Below are 27,577 nucleotides of genomic sequence, written 5' to 3'. Positions count from 1 at the left end.
GGCCCTAGATAGTTGAGGTGCAAATCAAATAAATGATTTCAGTGAACCCAGACTCTTGAGTCTTCCCATATATAGAAAAGCCTTAAATTCATTAACTTGAGATGCTTGTTTTTCTTTAATATAATCTTTGACATTCTGACACTTTTTTTTTTTTGCATAAACGCCTACATATTCTGACTCCTCCCTTAATCTCTTCAAGGTAGTCCCTTAGAGCTATCTGAGGGGCTCCCTCCTGGGCCTAGGTCCTCAGCAAATCCTCCTAGTAAAACATAATTTTCAACTTTAAGGTTTTTTCCCCAGTGGACACTGATGAGGTAATTGGTGGTTTAATTAGAGTATTGTTCCACCAAAAGCCTTTTAAATTTACATATACCATCAGCTCAGAATCCATCAAAAGTTTCACAGATATGATGTGAACACATCTAAGTGTCTACAGTGTATTTTCTCTAAGACCTTAGTTTAGCCTTCGGTAGACACAGTCACTCTCCTGGCAACTGTCAAATATTTAGGAGTTATTGGGCTAATGCTAGGTTTGCCCATGTCTTCACTCTCATAGTGAATGTATGTTATCTGCCAGTTTCACAGAGAGTGGATATGAAAACATTTTGTAAACTGGAAAGTGCAATAGAAATATATATATATATATATTATTGTTCATAAGTGTTTTGGGGGTCTTAACACCAGGGGACTATTATCATTTTCATCATGATGTTCTTACTTTTGGTGAAATTGACGTAGTAAGTGGTAAATACCTGTTTCACGCCTCTACCTTCTCTTTCTCTAAATTGCTCCCATTACCATCTGCCTCTCCATATCCTTAGTCTTTTTTCTGAATGTGGTTTCTATATCTTTAATTTAAATTTGTCTCCCCGCCTTGAAGACAACCTCCCTAGAAGACCTCTCAAGGGAGGCTGTTTTCTCTTTTGTATAGTTTATAGCACTGGCCTGGAGATGAAGCCAGTGTTTTCTTTGTTTCTCACAGCTGCTTCCACATCTTTTATCTCTTCTTTTACTTTAACCTCCCACCCCACTCCCACTGTCTGCAGCCTCTGCCATTAAGCCATAACACACTTCAACAATATGACCCTCACTATATTCTAATCACTTTATAGATACCCACTTGTTCAATCTTTACAGCATTCCCATGAGATTGATATTTTTATTGTCATCATTATTTCCATTTGACACACATAGCGACAGAGATGCAGAGAGTTTAAGTAACTTGTCTAGGATTGTAGAGTTGGTAAGGAGGAGAGCTAGGATTCAAACCCTTGCGGTCTGGCTTTACTCTCCATAGTTTTTCTTTACTGCCTTTATCTATACTGCCTCTGGCCCTGTTTCTCTCCATCCTCTCATCCTGATTTAATATTTTGTTGAACACTTTTACCATTTTAGAATAGTGAATATTTGTCTATTTGTTTATTATGTCTCCCCTGCCAAAATGTCAGCTCCATGAAAACAGGGACTTTATTCTCTTGTTCACTGTTTATAAATGCTGGGAATATAGTAGGTATTTAAAAATGTTTTGTGCATCAATGAATGAATGGATGAACATTATACTATGTGCCAGTTATTTGGCAGCTCCCTCTCAGGTGGAGCTGGGGCACTGTAAACCACCTTTCTGCTTTCAGCCTAGCTGCTTCTGTGTTAGAATCTGCCAGTAGGGAGCACTAGAGGGAGTTTGCAAGACTGAAGAGAAAGTGGGGAGACTGAGTCCTCCCTGTCTGTTGCCTTCTGTCAGTATCTCCCCTGCAAAGCTTCTTCCTGTAGCTGCAGCTGATACCAGATCACAGTTTTCCTAATGCTTGCAGAACCAACCCCATTCATGGCCACTCAGAGATGCCTAGCTGGTGAACAGTACTCTCTCCTCACAGGTCTGAGTTTCAGGTCCATGGGTCCCTCCTCCAAGCATCCAAATTTTAGTCGTTATAACCTCCTCTTTGTCCCCCTAACTGTTAAGAATGGTCCTTGTGCTGTTTCCATGATTTCTTGGTATTCTCTTTTTGCCTTCTTAATTTTCGAATACATGGTTAATGCGTTTTAGATTAGATTATTTCTATTCCAATAACTTGGAGAAGGAAATGGCAACCTACTCCAGTGCTCTTGCCTGGAGAATCCTGAGGACAGAGGAGCCTGGTGGGCTGCCATCTATGGGATCGCACAGAGTCGGACATGCCTGAAGCGACTTAGCAGCAGCAGCAGCATTCCAATGAGTATGGTTTCTGCCTTCTGACTTTCCTGACCAATACAAAATTGGTAATAGGAATAGGCTCAGGAAATAGAACCTCAAAGATGAGATTTGAAACCTAAGTGCAGTGCTGAGTTCTGTGCAAATGTGTAATGGGATGTTAATAATCCATGGTTCCATGGTATGCAGTGGTATCAGGATTAATTAAAATTGCTTCTGCTATTGATAGTGTTGAATGCCTAATAGTCAAGTGCATTAGTAGCTTCTAACCAGTATGTAGGGATGACTATAAGCATTGTGCTAAGTGATGGCTTCCTTTGAATGTACAGGAATACTCCCAGAAGAAATTCAAATTCAGGTCTTTAAACTCTCAACCAAAGTCATTATCCAAGAACCAGAGGTCTTTTTAAAAGAATCTTTTATTTCTTATAATGTACTGAAAATCAGACACAAAATTTAATTGTGCCAGTTGCAGAAATACAACATAATTGCATTATTGCCAAGTCTGTTACATGAAAAGGAATTGATTGTGAAGGAGTAAAACCTGAAAGCTTAGAGTGAGGACATCTGAGTGGATTTACACTGAATATGAAGTATTAGTCAATGGAGATTTCCATGAAAACCAATAAAAATCAGGAAGAAAAATATCATGCTTTAAATAATTAATGGTGAAAATATAGTACACTTCAGTGTTCTTTAGTAGAGAGATCTCTTGGGTCCAAATGTTATACTGTCTCTGCCAATGAGTCACCGGAAATGAGAATGTTTGAGAATGTCAGCACTGAAAAAATGGTGTCAGTGGGCTGTACCAGTAGGAACCGTTATCGAAAGCTCCGTGTCATTCACGGAGCCTGATGTGCTGTCGTAGCCCATCTGCTTGTCATCAGCAGCTGTCAGAATGCCTCCCTGCTTCATTGCTCACAACTACATGTGCAAAACTCCTAGTCTTGCTCCTGCTTTTAGTCACTGTCCTGTTTTATACCATCTTCTTCATTAGGGCAGCAGTCTGAACCAGCTGCTTCATGTCTTCACACATATTAAGACCCTAGTGATGGAATTTTCTTTCAAAATAAATATATGATGAGGAGTTGGAACATTGAGTTTATGGTAATATCAACACATAACAGAAGAATTATGGTATAGTAATTGATGAGTGGTCTTTGGAATCAGAATAGTTTTGAATCTTGTTCAGGTACCCACTAGCTATGTAACCTTGGGCAGGTTACCTAAACTAAGACTCAAGTTTCTCCATCATTAAAATAGCAACAATAATAATTTATAGAATTTTGTGTTAAATGAAATAATGGAAAATTCCATCTATTTATTTCTTAATGATACTCTAACAAATTACCACAAACTTGGTGGCTTTTGCAATACAACTTTATTCTCTTACAGTCCAGGAGGTCAGAGGTCTGAAATGGGTATTTCTAGGGAAAAATTAAAGTGTCAGCAGGGCATTGTCATTTCTGAGGACTCTAGGGGGGAATTCATTTCCTCCATTTTCTAGTTTCTAGAGACAATTTACATTCCTTGGCTTCATTTTTCCACTTTGAAAGTCAGCAGTGTAGCATCTTTTTTAAAAAAAGTTGGAGTATAATTGCTTTACAATGTTATTATTTTATGCTGTACAACAAAGTGAATGAGCTATATGTATACATATGTCCTCTTCCTCTTGAGCCTCCCTCTCACCCCTCCTCCCCTACACTACCCCTCTAGGTCATCACAGAACACAGAGCTAAGCTCCCTGTGTTATAGAACAGCTTCCCATTAATCATTTTACACATGAGCAGCATAGCATGTTTAAATCTCTTACTTTTCTGCCCCTCTTTTTCACTTTAAAAGTACCCTTGTTATTACATTTGGCGCATCTGAATAATCTTGGGATAATCTCCCCATCTCAATGTCAGCTGATTAAAAACCTTAATTCCATTTGCAACCTTAATTTTCTTTTGTTGGGTAAGCTAATATATTAATAGGTTCTGGATATTAAGACATGAACATCATTGGGAGGCCATTATTCTGCTTATTGCACTCAATAAATATTATTAAATAATGCATATGAAGTACTTAGTGTGGAGACTGGCATATCGGTTCACTTCAGGTGAGCTGCTCAGTCGTGTCCGATTCTTTGCAGCACGGCAGGCTTCCCTATCCATCACCAACTCCTGGAGCTTGCTCAGTCAGTGATGCCATCCAACCATTTCATCCTCTGTCGTCCCCTTCTCCTCCTGCCTTCAGTCTTTCCCAGCATCAGGGTCTTTTCCAGTGAGTTGGCTCTTCACATCAGGTGGACAAAGTACTGGAGTTTCAGCTTCAACATCAGTCCTTCCAATGAACACCCAGGACTGGTCTCCTTTAGGATGGACTGATTGGATCTCCTTGTAGTCCAAGGGACTCTCAAGAGTCTTCTCCAACACCACAGTTCAAAAGCATCAATTCTTGGGTGCTCATCTTTCTTCACAGTCCAACTCTCACATCCATACATGACCATTGGAAAAACCATAGTTTTAACTAGATGGACATTTGTCGGCAATGTAATGTCTCTGCTTTTCAATATGCTATCTAGGTTTGTCATAGCTTTTCTTCCAAGGAGCAAGCACCTTTTAATTTCATGGCTGCAGTCACCATCTGCAGTGATTTTGGAGCCCCTCAAAATAAAGTCTCTCACTGTTTCCATTGTTTCCCCATCTATTTGCCATGAAGTGATGGGACTGGATGCCATGATCTTAGTCTTCTGAATGTTGAGTTTTAAGCCAACTTTCTCACTCCTCTTTCATCTGGGGTATGGTAGGTCATTAATAGAGATACTATTTTTCAGTATCTTTGAAGTTCTTCAAATACTTCTTTATTTTTTTTTTTTAGGTCAACACATACCATATTATGGCATTTATTCAAATTAAAATAAATGTTCACAAACATGTATCTGGATATATATAATAGTAGCAATTGGTTCTCTAGTATATGAAGGGAAAGTGGACAATGGAGCAGGCACCATTAGCAAAAGACCTTAGCTATATTTGTAATGCTTTTTATCCTATCTTTTTAAAAACAAACAAATATAATTAAATGTTAAACATTGCTAATTCAGGATGGTGGGAATATAGATTAAATACACACACACACACACACACACATAAGCAATTTGAGGAATTATAAGCAAATGGTGACTAGTATATAGATATACACATTCTTTGTTGGAGGAGGAAAGTATTAGTCACCTACTGCTGTTCACTGTGGTCCATTTTTTCCTCTCTCCCTCTCCAACATTTATGCAAATTATCTCATATGAGAGAGCCCCATATCTTTGAACTTTTTTTTTATTGTTAATCATAATTTGTATTGGTATTCTTTAAAGTTCTACCAGCTATTCTGATGTCATTACTATTTGTCTGGTTGAGTGTAAAAGATATTTAGTAACATTTATTTCATGACCATTCAGAAAAATTGGCAGTATATTAATAATGTGACTTAATATTATTGAGGATATTTGCTTAAACTGAGAAATTGCTCTCTGACAAAAAGTCATTGATCTAGCAATGAATTTTCCCTAGTATCTATTTTTTTACTGCTATATGTTAGAAATTTTGTTTTTGTGAAACTTAAATTTTGTTTCAATATTTTTAATGATACATAAAAACAGATTATTAGAGGCTTCATTGTGTTAGTATATTTTTGGGTAATTTTCTATGATGAGATTAAACCTTGATGAAATTATGAAATAGGTAATCTATTTTCAGTATCATCCATCCCATTTTACCAGTGTCACCTATTTGCCCCTTTTTAAAGATATTTAGTACCTACATGGTTTCTTTTCTCTTTCTACTACCAAGATCTGTTGTGGAAAAAAAAAAAAAAGCCAAAACACCAAAAGTCTCATTTATGTATTGATTGCAAAATTAAATCAATTTTTTTCCTCTCTGGAAGATATTTACATGTTACATGCATTCCTTATTATGAAATGGCTTTGCCTCTGTTTAATAAAACTTTCAACTGAAGAGTTAGGGAAAGGCATTTGTGTTTATAACTACATGAATATATGTGCAGAATTAAACTACCATACAGCTATGTGTACATTTTCTGACTTAACCTGAATCCAATCCCTCTTTTAGAAATTGAGAAATTTCTATTTTATCTTTGGTGTACCATCAATATTCAGTTGGTATCAATATACTTGATTTCAGTTAATGCCTACTTGAAATCTCTGCTCCCGGTGAGCCTGTTTGAGTTTGATATCTCTTCATTGACTTGGGAGTCACTTTAAAGCTGCCTTTGAAGAGAACTGTTTTACATAGCTCTTTTAAAACAATAGACCATGAAACAGAAAGGTAGTGGTGTAGCTGCTTGTTTGCATGATTGAAGCAGAAAACTTCTGTGTATTATTTAGAGTTAAGATGAGGATGCTCTCCAGTCTCCATCCAGCATCATCAGATTTTTCTCTTGAGCTCTGCGGGCTTCATGCACAGTTGAAGCGATCTAGCCACGCATGGAGCGGGCAATAGCATAATGTCACGTTGAAATCCAAGGGAGGAGGGATCCCATTTCCTCAGCCTGCCTTTTATTGCCGTCAGTGGTTTCCATTGTGACTCCTGGTGCCAAGTAGTTAGAAACAATGTTATCATCAGAGAACAGTGCGTGGATTTTAATGCCTTGCAATGCTAGAGCTGACAAGTCATACTTTCAAAATGAATCTCCAGAGTCATGTGCTATGCTCCATTTGTGTACACAGGAGCTTGTGTTGTCCACAGAGAGCTTTGACCTTGCAGCAAGAACTAAGCATGTCCAATACAAAAGGGTTATGGTTGTTCAGCTGAGTTAGAACTTCAGTACTTTATAAATCTAACCCTTTAAATGAAGGATTATTTAAAATCTCTTCATTTCATCAGGATATATTTTTTTCTCAGGTGCTCTAATGCTATTTTTGTTATGTGTTTATTAGGTTATATAGTAATACTTTCAGGGACAGCTGCTGTGAGGATTTTTTTATATCTGCTTGACACCTTTGGGGTCTTTAGCGCCATGGCTTAGTTGGTTAAACACATACCTTTGGGCTGTTTGAAGCAAGGAAGTTCTAGAAGGTAGTTGGGGGATGTTTTTCCTATGGGCGAAATAGTCAAGGAGTGCTTGAGTTCTGAGGTTCAGATACAGGTTGGGGAAAAGACAGCCACACCTCAGATCTTACTACCTTTTTGCAAAAACTTTGGTCTTGCTGGGCCTCTTTCACCTTCTCTTCAATTGAAGGCTGTTGTAGGGCACAGAGACAAGCAGATGAGTTTATTCTGGACAGGGCAGCAGATATTTCACAATTAGAATTTAGTTCATTTCATAGAAACTTCTGGTGAGCATATTTATGGAAATGATCTGCAGTCATCCATGATCTAAAGTCAGAATGGATGGAAGGGATACTTACATCCTTTTAAAGTCCTTTCTCAGCAAGTACATAATTTGTCCCTGGAGGATATTTCTAAGCAATTTTTTTTCTTGGCATGTTTAAAAACTCTGGTCTTCTTTTTCTAATAAAGAATTTTTAATAGCCTCTCAAATAGCTGAATTTGCATTTTTAATAGTTTCTGCTTGAACATTTCTGCCTCTGTATAATTAGAATATTTCAAAGTAGAACTTATGTTCACTTTTTTCATATTTCTGGGAAAATGATGCTCCATTTTAACTATATAATGTTAAAAGTTTTAAAAACTAGAGATAGACTAAATACAAAATTTTTTATTCAAATTGCTATATATGGAACAATTAATTATTTAATCAGACTCAATATCATTTTTTCATGTATATTTTATATATTGGGTTTAATTCTCTTAAGTTCTCTTTGTAGTTAATTGTCTCAGGAGAAGAGTGAAACAGGATAAAAGTTAAGTATGGATAAGAATTGTAAATTTTTAATTAAAAATAGGAATCAGTTCAGTTCAGTTCAGTTACTCAGTCGTGTCCAACTCTTTGTGACTCCATGCACTGGAGCATACTAGGCCTCCCTGTCTATTACCAGCTCCCAGAGTCCGCCCAAACTCATGTCATTTGAGTCAGTGATGCCATCCAACCATCTCATCCTCTGTCGTCCCCTTCTCCTCCCGCCTTCAATCTTTCTCAGCATCAAGGTCTTTTCCAATGAATCAGTTCTTTGCATCAGGTGGCCAAGTATTGGAGTTTCAGTTTCATCATGAGTCCTTCCAGTGAACATTCAGGACTGATTTCCTTTAGGATAGACTGGTTGGCTCTCCTTGCATTCCAAGGAATACTAAGACCTTATATTGACCAGTGATTGTTGCCTACAAGAATGTTTTAGTCTTTTGTGATAGAAGAATATTTTCCACTAAACAAGAAAAAAGTACTTTAATTTTTTAATAAAATAAGTAATTTAATTCCTATTAAATTCCTTTTCTGATGTAGCAACTTTTGGATTAAACCAAGGAGCAGAACCTACTTCTGATGAAGAAATTACTGTGTAACACGTTGAGCACTGCTTGGTCAAAGATGAGACTCCTGGGTGTGCATCCTACATTGTCCACACAACTGAGATCTTTTGTAAACGAGATTAACCTGGGGCCCAGTAGCAACTATATCATGGCCCCAAAGGAATTACTCCTGTCCTAATTTGTATCTATCTCAAAGGAGAATTCCTGGATCGCTTTGGAAGGACTAGAGAAGGAAGTAAAGGAGATGATTCTTGTCACTAAAACTCCCTCTCTGACCTGCATAATGTAGCCTGTTTATTAAGAGCTTGATTGTTAATATAACCAATACTCAACTTGATTTTCCTGTGTGAGTGGACTAGAAAGAATTGACATACGCTGCTTCCACAACTCCTTTATTTCTCTAGCTAAACTGGGGTATGGTCTAAAACTAATTACCATTGATCAGAAATATTTAGAGAAAGGGGTGTTTTGTTAACTAAACATTCTTATTACTCAGGATTTATAAACTATATATCACAAAATGATTTCAAGGCTTATAATATACTAACATCCTCAGATCCCTAAATTTATATATGTATTATTCTTCACAGGAAAACACAAAATTTAGGTAATTTCAGGAGCTCTTAATAAGGGCACTAATTATAAAAGTCTAGGCAGAGTATAAAGAAAATATGACTAGTGCAGTACCCTGAACCAGTAACATTACTATCCCTAAGATGAAAGGGGCAGGGGAAAAGCTTAGTGGTGAGAGAGACAATGAGCAAGAGTGGAGGGAGAGGGGGAGAGACAGAGAGAGAAAGACAGAGTGTGAGAGAATTGTATGAAAAGAGCTATCTGCAAAGGATCTTCCAGGAGCTGTGACCTTTGGCAGAGGGACTCAGTCAGCTCCAAGCAACTTTTCAGTGAAGGAGCTGGAGGAACCTCACTCTCCTGTCTCCTTCAGATCTCCTCTCGAGAGCACTCCATTTGCTGAGAGCAAAAAGCAAGGTTACCCATTGTTGCAGTTCATCTGGGCCAGGCTTCTGGGGTACAGTGTGGTGTAAAAGAGTGAAGAGATCTAGAATGACGAACAAGACATCATAATTGTATGCAATTTAAAATGTGAAGATTCAGAAGACACAAGTGTTTCTGAATGTTTGTGGAAAATCAGTATGAACATTGATCCTCACTGTAAAATATTTTGACTGTGTACTAATTCATTGACATATTCTGAAAATGACTGACTTTGTGTATTTTTCTATTTATCTATATAAAATATGGATATATTTATATCTATATACAGAGAAGGCAATGGCACCCCACTCCAGTACTCTTGCCTGGAAAATCCCATGGACGGAGGATCCTGGTGGGCTGCAGTCCATGGGGTCTCTAGGAGTCGGACACCACTGAAGCCACTTAGCAGCAGTAGCAGCAGCATATCTATAGAAATATATATTTTGGTTGGCATCTTGTTATAAAAGTAAAGGATTGCAAAAACATCCACAGAAAAGACCACTATCCTTCTTCCTCAATCACTAGTTCTCTACATTACAGTTGCTAGCTATTTCCTCTAGTAAAATAATAATGACAAAAATAATATCTTAAAAGATCAAATCCTGTTGTATATATAGTATGTCTTTCTACCATAAACACTTAATAGAAGGATGAGTGGAGCAAAAATAGTTCAATAGTCGCTGATTAAACAAGGGTTACTAGAATAAGGCATTGCAATCTGTACCTACAATGAAACATTTTTAAATCTGAGATATTTTGAGAACATGGTGGTCAAAATATCTCAGTGCTTCACATCCTTGATGTATTTTGACACAATCCATACTGAGCATTCCTCATGTAATCTATTCTTTTATTCCATCAAGACAAATGTTGTACTAAACAAAGTTAAACAGGTGAGGAAGACTTTACTCAAGGCCATTGGAATAGAGGTGAGAGACCAAAAGATGCTGTCTGAACTCAACACTACTGAAACAAAGGGCTGGACAATTTTTAAGAGATTGATTGGGTGAATTTTAGGCCATCTGTGTTTGGGTTTTTTTTTTTTTTCACTTTTTACTTTATATTGGAGTATTAACAATGTCTTAGTTTTAGGTGTACGACAAAGTGATTCAATTACACATATACATGTGTATATATTTTTTTCAAATTCTTTTCCCAATTAGATTTTTATAGAATATGAAGCAATTTCCCTGTGTTATGATTCTTACATCTTCATGACAGCAGGTAGTTTTACAACTTGGAGCAAGGCACCCACTGCTCACCAAAGATAGGCCGCTACCCTCCCACAGAAACTGAAAGATAGGGGCACTGTCTTCTATGAGGGAGATGTGAAAAATGGACAGCTCCCAGGTCATTGAGAAAGAGCCCTGAGTTGTAAAACTGGCAAGAGGCTTTAAAATGATTTACATTTCTAAGAGGCAGGAGGAAATTTTCAAAGATTTCTAAAGAAACTACTCTAAGAAAATGGAGATCAGAGACAGACTGAGGAGGAAGCCTGTCTCAAGTTTAGCCGAGCGGAGGGAAACGGTAAGGCCATCTTGGTGATACGCGTCTTACCTGTCTCCTATTTTAATTTTCTATTGATTCCATCCCGCTCAAGCTGTACTTTGTGCATTTCTCCACCCCCTATGAAAGCTCCCATACGTTGTCAATATTTTGGTAGCCTACTACATCCATTGCTTTGCTTTAACTGATGGTATAACTTTTCCTTGCAACTTTCTTCAGCAGAAGCCCTTATTTCCTCAAACCACAAGCACTTTGGGATGGGGAGGAAGAGTCCATGATTGCTTCAGTCCTTCCCTTATCTGTTATACAAAATATATTTACTTAATGAAGATTTTACTGATACACTGTGGCAATCTATTCCTTCTTCCTATGCTTAATCAACTTCCTCAGTACTTCTGCAAATTCACTGAAATCACTGGCTTCAGACTTGGAATCATTGTTCTTATTCCTTGTACTTGGTTCACTCAATGTCAGATTTCAAGGTCTTATTTCTAAGTTCCTTGAAGTCCTCAAGTTTAGAGACTTACACCCCATCGTATCCTTGGCTTTATTGTAAGCCTACATTACTTTGCCTTTTTAAAAAAATCCTAAATTATAGCTTACTACCCTCTCACCATCTGTTATTATCTTTTCCATTTTCTCACTCATTTGCTCCCACTATGCTTTTTCACTGGGCTTCTGTCCCTGTTCCCTTTTATTTTTTCCTTGAAAAAATGAAAGTGTCTTGTCCAACTCTTTGAGACCCCATGGACTGTGCCTGCCAGGTTCCTCTGTGCATGGCATTCTCCAGGAAAGAAAAGCCATTCCCTTTTCCAGAGGACCTTCCTGACTCAGGGATTGAACCTGGGTCTCCTGCATTGCAGGCAGATTCATTACTGACTGAGCTGCCTTTATACCTGTCTTCACTTCCTATCATATCTGACTTTATGTTGCAGTTAACTCCTTTGTGCTTCTTCCAGCCCAGAAGTTATACTTATAACTCTGTATATAAGTTAAATAAGCAGGGTGACAATATACAGCTTTGACATACTCCTTTTCCTATTTGGAACCAGTCTGTTGTTCCATGTCCAGTTCTAACTGTTGCTTCCTGACCTGCATACAGATTTCTCAAGAGGCAGGTCAGGTGGTCTGGTATTCCCATCTCTTTCAGAATTTTCCACAGTTTGTTGTGATCCACCCAGTCAAAGGCTTTGGCATAGTCAATAAAGCAGAAATAGATGTTTTTCTGGAACTCTCTTGCTTTTTGATGATCCAGCGGATATTGGCAGTTTGATCTCTGATTCCTCTGCCTTTTCTAAAACCAGCTTGAACATCAGGAAGTTCACGGTTCACATATTGCTGAAGCCTGGCTTGGAGAATTTTGAGAATTACTTTACTAGCATGTGAGATTAGTTTCAGGTATATAGCAAAGTGATTCAGCTATACATATACGTATTCTTTTTCAGATTTCTTTCCCTAATGTATTGTTACAAAACGCTGAGTATAGTGCCATGTACTATACAGTAGGTCTTGTTGGTCATCTGTTTTATATATAGTAGTGTGTATATGTTAATTCTAAAGACCTAGTTTATTCCTTCCCCTTTCTCCTTTGGTATCCATAGGTTTATTTTATATGTCTATGGGTCTATTTATGTTTTATAATTAAGTTCATTTTATCATTATTTTTAAGTTCCACATATAAGTGATATCATACTTTGTCTTTCGCTGTCTTACTTTTGTTGTAGTTTTTAGTTGCTCAGTTGTGTCTGACGGTTTACAACCCCACGGACTGCAGAACACCCGGCTTCCCTATCCTTCACCATTTCCTGGAGCTTGCTCAAACTCATGTCCGTGGAGTCAGTGATGCCATTCAACCATCTAGTCCTCTGTTGTCCCCTGTCCTCCTGCCCTCAATCTTTCTGGGCATCAGAGTCTCTCCTAATGAGTCAGCTCTTCCTATCAGGTGGCCAAAGTATTGGAGCTTCATTTTCAGCATCAGTCCTTCTAATGAATATTCAGGATGGATTTCAATTAGGATTGACTGGTTTGATCACCTTGTTGTCAAAGGGGCTCTCAAGAGTCTTCTCCAGTGCTACAGTTCAAAAGCATTAATTCTTCAACATTCAGCCTTCTTTCTGGTCCAACTCTCACATCCATACATGACTACTGGAAAACCATAACTTTGACTATACAGACTTACTGTACTTACTATAACAATCTCCATTCCATCCATGCTGCTGCAAATGGCATTATTTAATTTCTATCAGCTCAGTTTAGTTCAGTTGCTCAGTCATGTCTGACTCTTTGTGACCCCATGGACTGCATCATGCCAGGCTTCCTTGTCCATCACCAGCTCCTGGAGCTTGCCCAAACTCATGTCCATTGAGTCGATGATGCCATCCAACTATCTTATCCTCTGTTGTCCCATTCTCCTCCCGCCTTCAATCTTTCCCAGCATCGGGGTCTTTGCAGATGAGTCAGTTCTTCCTATCAGGTGGTCAAAATATTGGAGCTTCAACATCAGCATCAGTCCTTCCAGTGAATATTCAGGACTGATTTCCTTTAGGGTTTACTGGTTGGATCTCCTTGCAATCCAAGGGACTCTCAAGAGTCTAGTCCAACACCACAATTCAAAAAATCCATTCTTCAGTGCTCAGTTTTCTTTATAGTCCATGTCTCATATCCACACATGACTACTGGAAAAACCATGGCTTTGACTAGATGGACCTTTGTTGGCAAAATAATGTCTCTGCTTTTTAATATGCTGTCTAGGTTGGTCATAGCTTTTCTTTCAAGGAGCAAGTGTCTTTTAATTTCGTGGCTGCAGTCACCATCTGCAGTGATTTGGGAGCCTCCCAAAATAAAGCCTCTCACTGTTTCCATTGTTTCCCCATCTGTTTGCCATGAAGTGATGGAACCATATGCCATGATCTTCATTTTTTGAATGTTGAGTTTTAAGCCAGCTTTTTCACTCTCCTCTTTCACTTTCATCACGAGGCTCTCTAGTTCTTCGCTTTCTGCCATAAGAAGGTGTCATCTGTGTATCTGGGGTTATTGATATTTCTCCCAGCAATCTTGATTCCAACTTTTGCTTCATCCAGCCTGGCATTTCACATGATGTACTCTGCATATAAGTTAAATAAACAGGGTGACAATATACAGCCTTGACATATTCATTTCCCTATTTGGAGCCAGTCTGTTGTTCCATGTTCGTTCTAACTGTTGCTTCTTGACATACATACAGATTTCTTTGGAGGCAGGTCAGGTGGTCTGGTATTCCCATCTCTTTCAGAATTTTCCACAGTTTGTTGTGATCCACACAGTCAGAGTGTTTGGCATAATCAATAAAGTAGAAGTAGATGTTTTTATGGAACTCTCTTGCTTTTTTGATAATCCAATGGATGTTGGCAATTTGATCTCTGGTTCCTCTGCCTTTTCTAAAACCAGCTTGAACATCTGGAATTTCACGGTTTACATATTGTTGAAGCCTGGCTTGGGGAATTTTGAGCATTGCTTTACTATTGTGTGAGCAGGTATGACCTAAGTCAAATCCCTTATGATTATACAGTGGCAGTGACAAATAGATTCAAGGGATTAGATCTGATATACAGAGTGCCTGAAGAACAATGGATGGAGGTTCATGACATTATACAGGAGGCAGTGATCAAGACTATCCCCAAGAGAAAGAAATGCAAAAAGGTTGTCTGACAAGGCCTTACAAATAGCTGAGAAAAGAAGAAAAGCTAAAGGCAAAGGAGAAGAGGAAAGATATACCCATTTGAATGCAGGGTTCCAAAGAATAGCAAGGAGAAATAAGAAAGCTTTCCTCAGAGATCAATGCAAAGAAATAGAGGAAAACAAAAGAATGGGAAAGACTAGAGATCTCCTCAAGAAAATTAGAGATACCAAGGGAACATTTCATGCAAAGATGGGTTCAATAATGGACAGAAATGGTATGGACCTAACAGAAGCAGAAGATATTAAGAAGTGGCAAGAATACACAGAAGAACTATACAAAAAGATCTTCATGACCCAGATAATCACAATGGTGTGATCACTCACCTAGAGCCAGACATTCTGAAAAGCGAAGTCAAGTGGGCCTTAGGAAGCATCACTACAAACAAAGGTAGTGGAAGTGATGCAATTCCAGCTGAGCTATTTCAAATTGTAAAAGATGCTGTGAAAGCTCTGCATCCAATATGCCACCAAATCTGGAAAATGCAGCAATGGTCACAGGACTGGAAAAGGTCAGTTTTCATTCCAATCTCAAAGAAAGGCAATGCCAAAGAATGCTCAAACTACTGCACAATTGCACTCATCTCACACACTAGGAAATCAATGCTCAAATTCCCAAGCCAGGCTTCAACAGTATGTAACCTGTGAACTTCCAGATGTTCAAGCTGGTTTTAGAAAAAGCAGAGGAACCAGAGATCAAATTGCCAACATCCGTCGGATCATTGGAAAAGCCAGAGTTCCAGAAAAATATCTATTTCTGATATTGATTATACCAAAGCCTTTGACTGTGTGGATCTCAAAAAACTGTGGAAAATTCTTCAAGAGATGGGAATACCAGACTACCTGACCTGCCTCCTGAGAAATCGGTATGCAAGTCAAGAAGCAACGGTTAGAACTGGACATAGAACAGACTGGTTCCAAATAGGAAAAGGAGTCTGTCAAGGCAGTATATTGTCACCCTGCTTATTTAAATTATATGCAGAGTACATAATCTGAAATGCTGGCCTGGATGAAGCACAAGGTGGAATCAAGATTGCCAGGAGAATTATCAATAACGTCAGATATTCAGATACACCACCCTTATGGTAGAAAATGAAGAAAAACTAAAGAGCCTCTTGATGAAAGTGAAAGAGGAGAGTGAAAAAGTTGGCTTAAAACTCAACATTCAGAAAACTAAAATCATGATACAGTCCCATCACTTAACAGGAAATAAATGGGGAGACAATGGAAACAGTGAGAGACTCTTTTAGGGGGGGTACCAAATTACTGCAGATGGTTACTGCAGCCATGAAACTAAAAGATGCTAGCTTCTTGGAAGAAAAACTATGACCAGTCTAGACAGCACATTAAAAAGCAGAGATATTACTTTGCTGACAAAGTTCTTTCTAGTCAAAGCTATGGTTTTCTCGGTAGTAATGTATGGATGTGTGATTTGCACTATAAAGAAAGTCCAGCACCGAAAACTCTTGAGAGTCACTTGGATTGGAGGGAGATCCAACCAGTTAATCCTAAGGGAAATCAGTCCTGAATATTTATTGGAAGGACTGCTGCTGAAGCTGAAACTCCAATACTTTGGTGACCTGATGGAAAGAACTGACTCATTGGAGAAGACCCTGATGCTGGGAAAGATTGAAGGCGGGTGGAGAATGAGACAACAGAGGATGAGATGGTTGAATGGTATCACCAATGGGATCAACATGAGTTTGAGTAGGCTCTGTGAGTTGGTGATGTACAAGGAGGCCTGTTGTGATGCAGTCCATGGGGTCACAAAGAGTTGAACACAACTGAGCGACTGCACTCAAACTGAGATGAGTCCAATTGTGTGGTAGTTTCAACATTCTTTGGCATTACTTTTCTTTGGGATTGGAATGAAAACTGACCTTTTCCAGTCCGGTGGCCACTGCTGAGTTTTCCAACTTTGGTGGCATATTGACTGCAGCACTTTCACTGCATCATCTTTCATGATTGAAATAACTCAACTGGAATTCCATCACCTCCACTAGCTTTGTTTGTAGTGATGCTTCCTAAGGCCTGCTTGACTTTGCATTCTAAGGTGTCTGGCTCTGGGTGAATGATCAGACCATCGTGGTTATCTGGGTCATGAAGATCTTTTTAGTATAGTTCTTCTATGTATTCTTGTCACTTCTTCTTAATATCTTCTGCTTATATTAGGCCCATGTCATTTCTGTCCTTTATTGCACCCATCTTTGCATGAAATGTTCTCTTGGTATCTCGAATTTTCTTGAAGAGATCTCTAGTCTTTCCTATTCTGTTGTTTTCTTCTATTCCTTTGCACTGAACACTGAGAAATGCTTTCTTTTCTTTCCTTGCAATTCTTGGGTACCCTGCTTTCAAATGGGTACATCTTTCCTTTTCTCCTTTGCCTTTTGCTTCTTTTCTTTTCTCAGCTCTTTGTACAGCTTCCTTAGGCAACCATTTTGCCTTTTTGCATTTCTTTTTTTTGGGGATGGTCTTGATCCCTGCCTCCTGCACAGTGTCACGAACCTTTGTCCATGGTTCTTCAGGCTCTCTGTGTATCAGATCTAATCCCTTGCATCTATTTGTCACTTCCACTGTGTAAAACTGCAAGGGATTTGATTTAGGTCCTACCTGAATGGTCTAGTGGTTTTCCCTAATTTCTTCAATTTAAGTCTGAATTTTCCAATTCAGATGAGTAATAGTCCCTAGTGCCTACTGGCAAAGTATCTGCCTGCATTGCAGCAGATATGGGTTTGATCCCTGCATCAGGAAGATGCCCTGCAGAATGAAATGGTAGTACAGTCCAGTATTTTTGCCTGTGAAATCCCATGGACAGAGGAGCCTGGTAGACTATAGTCCATGGGATTGCAAAAGAGTCAGACATGACTTAGTGACTAAGCAAATAAGCAAAAAACCAAAAAAAAAAAAAAAGCCTTCCTATATTCCATTGCATATATATGTGTGTGTGTGTATCACATCTTTATCCATTCATCTATCAATGGACATTTAATTTACTTCCATATTTTGGCTATTGTCAACAGTGGGGTGCATGTGTCTTTGGAATTAAGGTTTTCTCTGGATATATGCCCATGTGTGGGCTTCCATGGTAGCTCAGATGGTAAAAAGTCTGCCGTCAACACAGAAAACCTGAGTTCAATCCATGGGACAGGAAGATCCCCTAGAGAAGGGAGTGGCCACCACTCCAGTATTCTTGCTTGGAGAATCCCTAGGACGGAGGAGCCTGCCAGGCTACAATCCATGCATTGCAAAGAGTGGGATATGACTAGGCCACTAAGCACTACCATGCCCATGTGTGGGATTGCAGGATCATATGTTAATTCTATTTTTAGTTTTTTCAAGGAACTTTTGTACTGTTCTCCATAATGGTTGTGCCAATCTACATTCCTACCAACAGTGTAGGAGGGTTCCTTTTTCTCCTTACCCTTTCTAGCATTAATATTTGTAGACGTTTTGATGATGGCCATTCTGACTGCTGTGATGTGATACCTCATTTTAATTTTGATTTGCATTTTTCTATAGTTAGTGACATGGGGCATCTTTTCATGTGTTTGTCAGCCATTTCATGTGTTTGTTGGGGAATGTCTGTTTGGACTTCTGCCCATTTTTTGATTGGGTTGTTTGTTTTCTTCCGTATTGAGCTGCATGAGCTGTTTGTATATTTTGGAGATTAATTCCTTGTCAGTCTTATCATTTGCAAATATTTACATATCATTTGATATTTTCTCTGAATTCTTAAGTTGTCTTTTCATTTTATTTATGATTTCCTTTGCTGTGCAAAAGCTATTAAGTTTTTTTTTTTTTTAGTTTTTTATTTTTTAAATTTTAAAATCTTTAATTCTTACATGCATTCCCAAACATGAACCCCCCTCCCACCTCCCTCCCCATAACATCTTTCTGGGTCATCCCCATGCACCAGCCCCAAGCATGCTGCATCCTGCGTCAGACATAGACTGGCGATTCAATTCACATGATAGTATACATGTTAGAATGTCATTCTCCCAAATCATCCCACCCTCTCCCTCTCCCTCTGAGTCCAAAAGTCCGTTGTACACATCTGTGTCTCTTTCCCTGTCTTGCATACAGGGTCGTCATTGCCATCTTCCTAAATTCCATATATATGTGTTAGTATACTGTATTGGTGTTTTTCTTTCTGGCTTACTTCACTCTGTATAATCGGCTCCAGTTTCATCCATCTCATCAGAACTGATTCAAATGAATTCTTTTTAACGGCTGAGTAATACTCCATTGTGTAAGTTTGATTAAGTCCCATTTGTTTATTTTCATTCTTATTTTCATTAATCTAGAGATGGATCTAAAAGATATTGCTTACCTGTTGACCATTTGTATGTCTTTGGAAAAATGTTATTCCAATCATTTGCTCCTTTTCAATTGGTGAATTTCTGTTTTTTTGCAACTAAGTTGTATGAGTTTTTACATAATTTTAATATTAATATTAAATAGAACTTACCATGGAATAATGGACTGGTTCAAAATCGAGAAAGTAGTACATCAAGGCTGTATATTGTCACCCTGCTTATTTAACTTAATATGCAGAGTACATCATACAAAATGCCAGGCTGGATGAAGCACAAGCTGGAATCAAGATTTCTGGGAGAAATATTAATAACCTCAGCTATGCAGATGATACTACCCTTATGACAGAAAGTGAAGAGGAAATAAAGAGCTCCTTGATGAAAGCAAAAGAGGAGAGTGAAAAAGCTGGCTTAAAACTCAACATTCAAAAAGCTAAGATCATTGCATCTGATTCCATCACTTCATGACAAACAGATGAGGAAACAATGGAAAAAGTGACTGAGTTTATTTTCTTGGGCTCCTAAATCACTGCGGATGGTGACTGCAGTCATGAAGTTAAAAGACGCTTGCTCTTTGGAAGAAAAGCTATGGCCAACCTAGACAGCATATTAAAAAACAGAGACATTACATTGCCAACAAAGGTCCATCTAGTCAAAGCTATGGTTTTTCCAGTAGTCATGTATGGATGTGAGAGTTGGACCATAAAGAAAGCTGAACATTGAAGAATTGATGCTTTTGAACTATATTGTTGGAGAAGACTCCTGAGAGTCCCTTGGACTTCAAGAAGATGAAACCAGTCGATCCTAAAGAAATCAATCATGAATATTCATTAGAAGTGCTGATGCTGAAGCTGAAACTGAAGGTCCAAAACTTTGGCCACTTGATGTAAAGAGCCGACTCACTGGAAAAGACCCTGATGCTGGGAAAGACTGAGGGCAGGAGGAGAAGAGGGTGACAGAGAATGAAATGGTTGGATGGCATCTTTGATTCAATAGACATGAATTTGAACAAACTCTGGGAAATGACAAAGGACAGGGAAGAGTGGCATGCTGCAGTCCATAGGCTCACAAAGAGTTAGCAACTTAACAACAGCAATATTAATATTAATCCCTGATTGAGTAAATGATTTGGTGTACACTTTCTACCATTCAATAAGTCACTTTTTCATTTTATTAATGGTTTCTTAAAAATTTTTTTTAAATATAAATTTATTTAATTGGAGGTTAATTACAATATTGTATTGGTTTTGCCATCAACATGAATCTGCCACAGGTATACATGTGTTCCCCATCCTGAACCCCCTTCCCTTCTCCCTCCCCGTACCATCCCTCTGGGTCATCCCAGTGCACCAGCCCCAAGCATCCAGTATCATGCATCGAACCTGGACTGGTGATTCATTTCATATATGATATTATACATGTTTCAATGCCATTCTCCCAAATCATCCCACCCTCTCCCTCTCCCACAGAGTCCAAAAGACTGTTCTATACATCTGTGTCTTTTTTGCTGTCTCGCATATAGGGTTATCATTACCATCTTTCTAAATTCCATATATATGCGTTAGTATACTATATTGGCGTTTTTCTTTCGGGTTACTTCACTCTGCATAATAGGCTCCAGTTTCATCCACCTCATTAGAACTGCTTCTTTTGTTGTGTATAAGCTTTTTAATCTGATTTTGTTCCATCTGCTTAGTTTTGCATTTGTTTTGCTTTTGTTTTGGTGTCAAATCCCCTAAAATCATTGCCAAACCAACGTCAAGGATTTTGTTCTCCAAGATTTCTTCTAGGAGTTAAATGGTTTCAGGTATTATATTCAACTCTAATCCATTTTGAATTAATTTTTGTGAGTGTAATTTTGTAAGATAGGGGTTCAATTTCATTTTTTGCACATGAATACTTAGTTTTTCCAACACCACTTATTAAAGTGACTCTTTCTCCCATTGTATTCTTGGTGCCGACTCAAAAATTAACTAATCATATATGTTTTGGTTTATTTCTAGGTTCTCCATTGATCTATTAATCTTTTTCTCTGTCAGTACCTCAGTGTTTGATTACTATAGCTTTGTAGTATAGTTTGAAATCAGGAAGTGTGATGCCCCCACCTCTGTTTCTCCTGAGGTTGCTTTGGCAATTTACCATCTTTCATGGTTCCAAATGAATTTTAGGATTGTTTTTTATATTTCTGTGAAAAATGACATTGAAATTTTTATAAAGATTGTGTGTGTGTTAGTTGCTCAGTTGTGTCTGACTCTCTGTGACCCAGAGGACTGTAGCCCATCAGGCTCCTCTGTCCATGGAATTCTCCAGGCAAGAGTACTGGAGTGGGTTGCCACTTCCTCCTTCAAGGGATTTTCCTGACCCAGGGATCAAACCTGGGTCTACTGTGTTACAAGCAGATTCATTACCATCTGAGCCACCAGGGAAGCTAATTGAAGCTAGAGATGGCTTTGGGTGGTATAGACATTTTAAAAATATTGATTCTTCTAGTCTGTCTGTCCGTTTATTTATGCCTTCTTAAGTTTCTTTCATCAATACCTTATAGTTTTCAGTGGACAGATCTTTAATTTCTTTGTTTAAATTTATTTCAAAGTATATTATTTTTGATGGTATGATAAAATGAATTATCTTCTTAATTTCTTTTTCTTCATAGTTATTGTCAGCATATAAGAATGTAATTGATTTTGTATATTGATTTTTAAAAATTCTGTGACTTTACTGAATTTTAAAATTGGTTTTAACATGTTTGCAGTTTGCATATTTAGGGTTTTTATATATTAAATATGTTGTTTTCAGAGACTGTTCTATTTCCTCTTTTCCAATTTGAATGCTGTTTATTTCTTTTTCTTGCTTAATTGCTGATTAGTACTTCTAATACTGTGTTGAATAGAAATGGTGAGAGTAATCATCCTTGTTTTTTCCTGATGCCAGAACAGAAACTTTAGCTTTTCACTGTTGACTATATCATTAGCTTCATATATGGCCTTTAGGGGAGAAGAAAATGGCAACCCAGTCCAGTGTTCTTGCCTGGAGAATCCCAGGGGCAGAGGAGCCTGGTGGGCTGCCGTCTATGGTCACACAGAGTCGGACATTACTGAAGCGACTTGGTAGAGTAGATATGGCCTTTATAATGTTGAGGTATTTTTCATCTGTACCTAATTTGTTGAGTATTTTCATCATGGAAATATGTTTTGTTAATTTTTTTGTTGTTGTTAAATGCTTTTCTGCATCTGTGGATATAATCACATGATGTATCCTTCATTTTGTTAGTATGATGAGTCACATTTCTTGATGTGCATATGTTGAAGCATCCTTGCATTCCAGAGATAAATGCTATTTGATCATAATGTATTATCCCTTTCATATGTTGAAATCAGTTTGCTAATATTCTGTTAAGGATTTTTTCTTTTATGTTCATCAGGGATGTTGATCAGTAATTTTCATTTCCTATACTGTCCTCACAAGCTTTGGTGTTAGGACGATGCTGGCCTCATGAAGAGAAATTTGGAATTTTTCTCCTGTTTTAAATTTTTTGGAAGACTTTGAGAGAATTGATATTAATTCCCTTTAAATGTTTGATAGAATTCACTAGTGAAGGCATCTCATTCTGGGCTTTTCTCTGTTGGGAGGTTTTTAATAACTATTAAATCTCCTTACTATTCATTGATCTGTTCAGATTTTCTATTTCTTCATGATTCAGTTTTGATAGGTTCTATTTCTGCTGCTGCTGCTGCTGCTAAGTCGCTTCAGTCGTGTCCGACTCTGTGTGAGCCCATAGACGGCAGCCCATCAGGCTCCCCCATCCCTGGGATTCTCCAGGCAAGAACACTGGAATGGGTTTCCATTTCCTTCTCTGTTTCCGGGAATCTATTAATTTCTTCTCACTTGTCCAATTTATTTGTGTATAATTATGGTCCTTGAGGGCTTCCCAGTGGCTCAGACAGTAAAGAGTCTGACTGCAATGCGGGAGACCCAGGCTTGATCCTTGAGTCAGGAAGATCCCCTGGAGAAGGAAATGGCAACCCACTCCAGTGTTCCAGCTTGGAAAATTCCATGGACAGAGAAACCTGGTGGGTTACAGTCCATGGGGTTGCAGAGTCAGACATGACTGAGTGACTAACGTGCACACACGCACACACACACACACACACAGAGTTATAATTCTCTCTTATGATCCTTAGTATTTCTATGTATCAGCTGTAATGTCTCCTCTTCCATTTCAGATTTTATTTGAATCTTCTCTCAGTCTAGCTAGAAGCTTATCACTTTAATGTTTTAAAAAAAATCATGTTTTATTTTTTATTGTCTTTCTAATCTATTTCATTTATTTCTGCTCTGTTCTTTGTTATTTTCTTTCTTTTACTATCTTTTCTTTTATTATTCTTTTACTAGTTGTTGAGGTATAAAGTTAGGTTGTTTGAGATCTTCCTTTTTTGATGTAGGTGTTTATTGGTATAAATTTCCCTTTTGGAACTGCTTTTGTTGCATCCATTTATTTTGGTATGTTGTATTTATATTTTTATTTGTCTCAAGATATTCTTAAGTTCCTTTTTGATTTCCTCTTTGACCCATAGTTTTGCCTCAATAGTGAGATATTTAACTTCCATATATTTATGAATTTTGCTGTTATCTTCTTGTACTTGATTTCTAATTTAATACTATTGTGGTTAGAAAAGATGCTTGATATCATTTCAGTTTTAATAAAATTTTAAAGACTTTTTTATTAGATAACATAATCTGTCTTAGAGAATGTTCAAAGTATGCTTGAAGAGAATGTTTAGTTTGCTGTTATGGGAAGGGATGTTTATACATGTCTGTTAAAAGTGTAATTCAAGTTAAGTGTTTTCTTATTCATTTTCTATCTGAATTATCTACTCTTTAATGAAAGTGATATAATCAAGTCACCTATTATTATTGCATTGTTGTCTACTCATCCCTTCAGGTCTCTTTATATCTGCTTTTTAAATTTAGGTGCTCTGATATTGGGTGCCTAAATATTTACAATAGTTATATCCAAAATAACAATACCTTATAGAGTCTTAAATCAGTGCACCATCAGGCTGCTATCTACTTCTTCAAGCACATCTAAAACATGCCTTCTTTTTTGCTTTGCCTTTCCTCTTGCCACAGCAGATTTCTCATAATTCCGAGAACATGTCACTTTCTTCTTACTGTTTCTCTTTTGGATTCTTTCTCAATTTGGTGCTCTCTACTATAAACCCATTCTGGTCCTATTACTCTAGGTACAGTATATTCCCTGTTCACTAATTAACACTATTTTCACTTTTTTTTTTTTTACTATTTAGTTTCTTCCACTAGACTGTGAGATTCATAAGGACAGGAAACAATGTCCTTTTGTATTCTGTTGTTTTCTCAACATGTAGAAATTGCTCCTGGAATATATAGGTATTCAGTAAATATTTCTTGAGGAAATAATTATTTCTAAAACTTAAGTTTCTTGGAAACAGAATTATTGGCAAATGGTATGCATGTTTTAGAAATTTTTCATATTTACTTTCAAATTCTCTGTAAGGATTGTATCAATTCAAACTCCTGTCAGTAATGTAGGAGACCATCCATTTAATAATATTTTCATTTTTGAGGGGAGGGTATATTATCTTTAAAATAATTTTTGCTAGTTTTACATTGATATTTTTTTAATCTTAATTTTAGAATTGAAGTTGATCTCTTTTATAGGCTTATTGGTCAGTTATTTTTCCTCTATACATCTTCTATTCATGTTCTTTCATTTTTTTTTCTATTGTGTTATTTGTATATTGATTTTCTAAAACTTTTTAGTGTTTTAAGTATAGCTCTTTGTCCATGTGGTATTTTATACTTATTTTTTAACTGCAATTTAATTTAAAAAACTTAATTCACAGAAGTCCTACTGTTTTATCACTTGTTTCCCACCCTTCCACTGAAATTGCTCTTACTCAAATTACCAATTTCCTTATAGTTACCATATCCAATGGACATATTTCAGACTTCATCTTATTTGGTCTGTTCAGTTTAGAACAAAGCAGTGTAGACCACAGTTCAGATGTTTGGTCTATATTGATTTGAAATATCTCTGCTATCTCCAAATCATATCTTTCAAAGTCATCATAATTATAAATGAAATTACATGCTACTCAACAAATTTGTTTTTGGTAAAATTAAATACAAGTCATCAGGTAGAGGTCTTTCAGCAAATCCCTCTGGTTTTATAATTGCAGAAATTGGTCAAATATTGTATGAAACTAAATGTCAAGCCTGAATCAGAAATAAGGAAACTAGTATTAGAGATTGAGAGAGTCAGAAGTATATCATGTCAAGTGGGAGTCAGAAACATGGGGTTATGAAATGTTCTATTGTTTTCCTAGGGCTGCCATAAGAAAGTATCAAAAACAAGGTTAAAACAACAGGAATGTACTCTAGTTTTAGAGGCTTAAAGCCCCTAAGTCAAGGTGTTGGCAGGATTATGCCCCCTCTGAAGCCTCAAAAAGAAGATCTTTCATTGCCTCTTCCAACTTCTGGTAGACCTAGGTGTTCCTTGCCTTGTAGCAATATAACTCTAATTTTTGCTTCCATCTCATATGGCCATTTTCTCTGTGTATATTTTTGCCCAAATTTTCTTCTTTTTAGGATTCCATCTTACCCTGATTACATTTGCAAATACCTTATTTCCAAATAAGGTCCCATTCAGAGATACTACAGGTTGGGACTTCAACTTATCTTTCAGGGGATACGTAATTGAACCTGCAACAGATATGAACCAAGTCAAGGAGAGAGACCTGATCATGTGAGATTTCCTAAACAAAAGTTAGAACACCAAACCTAAAATTGACCAGATATTCAATAATGTAATTGTTGGTTAGATTAGTAGAACAAAAGGATCATTTGTGGATCTTAAAAAATATGATGAGAAATTGTTTTATGAAATCATTCATAATTCTATTTGGAATAGCAAGTAGATTGATTGACTAGGAATGCTAATTTGCTTCTATGAATAAGCTAGTAGCAACAGGCTGTTTACTATGATAGTTTGGTGTGCAATTAAGAAAGATCAAGTTCTTCATTATTACTTAGAGGGGAAAACAAAAAAATCAAATAATTAGAAGTTGGTTTACATCTATGGAAATCTTGGCAAAATCTTATTTAAGTTGAAGCAGCAAAATTAATTCAGTACTTGTAATGTTATATTAACTCAATTAAGGCAGTGTTGGTTTTGACATTTATTTCTTTTTATGAGTTGGCCCAGAACAGGCTTTGAAGATACCACATAAAATGTCAGAAACTTGATTGCAAAATACACATTCAGTGTTTGACAGATGCAATTGAGTGGAAAACCAGATCACAAACAGGCTGATTAACAATCTAGTTTTCAGCAGGTCAGATTAAAACCTACATCAATACTTCTGTAAAGTGACTTTGGTTTTACTTCATTTTGTTAAATTTTAGAAAGATAAAATGTAGCGGAACAAAAAAGACAAAAATGAAAGCAAAGCAAGTTGAGATGTAGGACAGGCAGTGTGGTTTCTAATTGCATTCCTCCCAATTACACCCAACAAGTATTCACTGTTCCTTGTTTAGAGAGAGGGTGCTTTAGGGGCTGGATCAAAGAGTGTGGAAGGTGCTTATTTATTTGGCTAGGATTAAAAACTTATTAACCTTCAAGTAATTAATCATCAGGAATGACAAATGTACCAGCTACTTAAGCCTTTGCTTTCCTTATTAAGTGTTCTTCTACTGAGCTACTTCAGAAAAAATTAGTTCATAAATTATTACATTCTGTACTGCACTCCTGTTGGATCCCACCTCATTTAGAGTCCAACCTCATTTAGTATCCCACCTCCTCCTTCCGTGTTAATCTCTGGTTATGACTAAACTTTTTAAAATATTAGGAATTTAAACATATTCTTAGGTTAATGAAGTCATAATAATTGTTTAGGTATGTTTATTACATTGTCTCTTGTGACTACATTTTTTTAAAGTCTATTTGCTTTTCATTAACAATTGCATTTATCTCACATGCTAGTAAAGTAATGCTCAAAATTCTCCAAGCCAGGCTTCAGCAATATGTGAACTGTGAACTTCCAGATGTTCAAGCTGGTTTTAGAAAAGGCAGACGAACCAGAGATCAAATTGCCAACATCCGCTGGATCATGGAAAAAGCAAGAGACTTCCAAAACGAGATCTATTTCTGCTTTATTGACTATGCCAAAGCCTTTGACTGTGTGGATCACAAGAAACTGTGGAAAATTCTGAAAGAGATGGGAATACCAGACCACCTGACCTGCCTCTTGAGAAATCTGTATGCAGGTCAGGAAGGAACAGTTAGAACTGGACAATGGAACAACACACTGGTTCCAAATAGGAAAAGGAGTACGTCAAGGCTGTATATTGTCACCCTGCTTATTTAACTTATATGCAGAGTACATCATGAGAAACGCTGG

This window comes from Ovis canadensis, chromosome 18 (genome assembly GCF_042477335.2).
Source record: "Ovis canadensis isolate MfBH-ARS-UI-01 breed Bighorn chromosome 18, ARS-UI_OviCan_v2, whole genome shotgun sequence".
Classification (NCBI taxonomy): Eukaryota; Metazoa; Chordata; class Mammalia; order Artiodactyla; family Bovidae; genus Ovis; species Ovis canadensis.
This window is presented reverse-complemented; position numbering follows the sequence as displayed.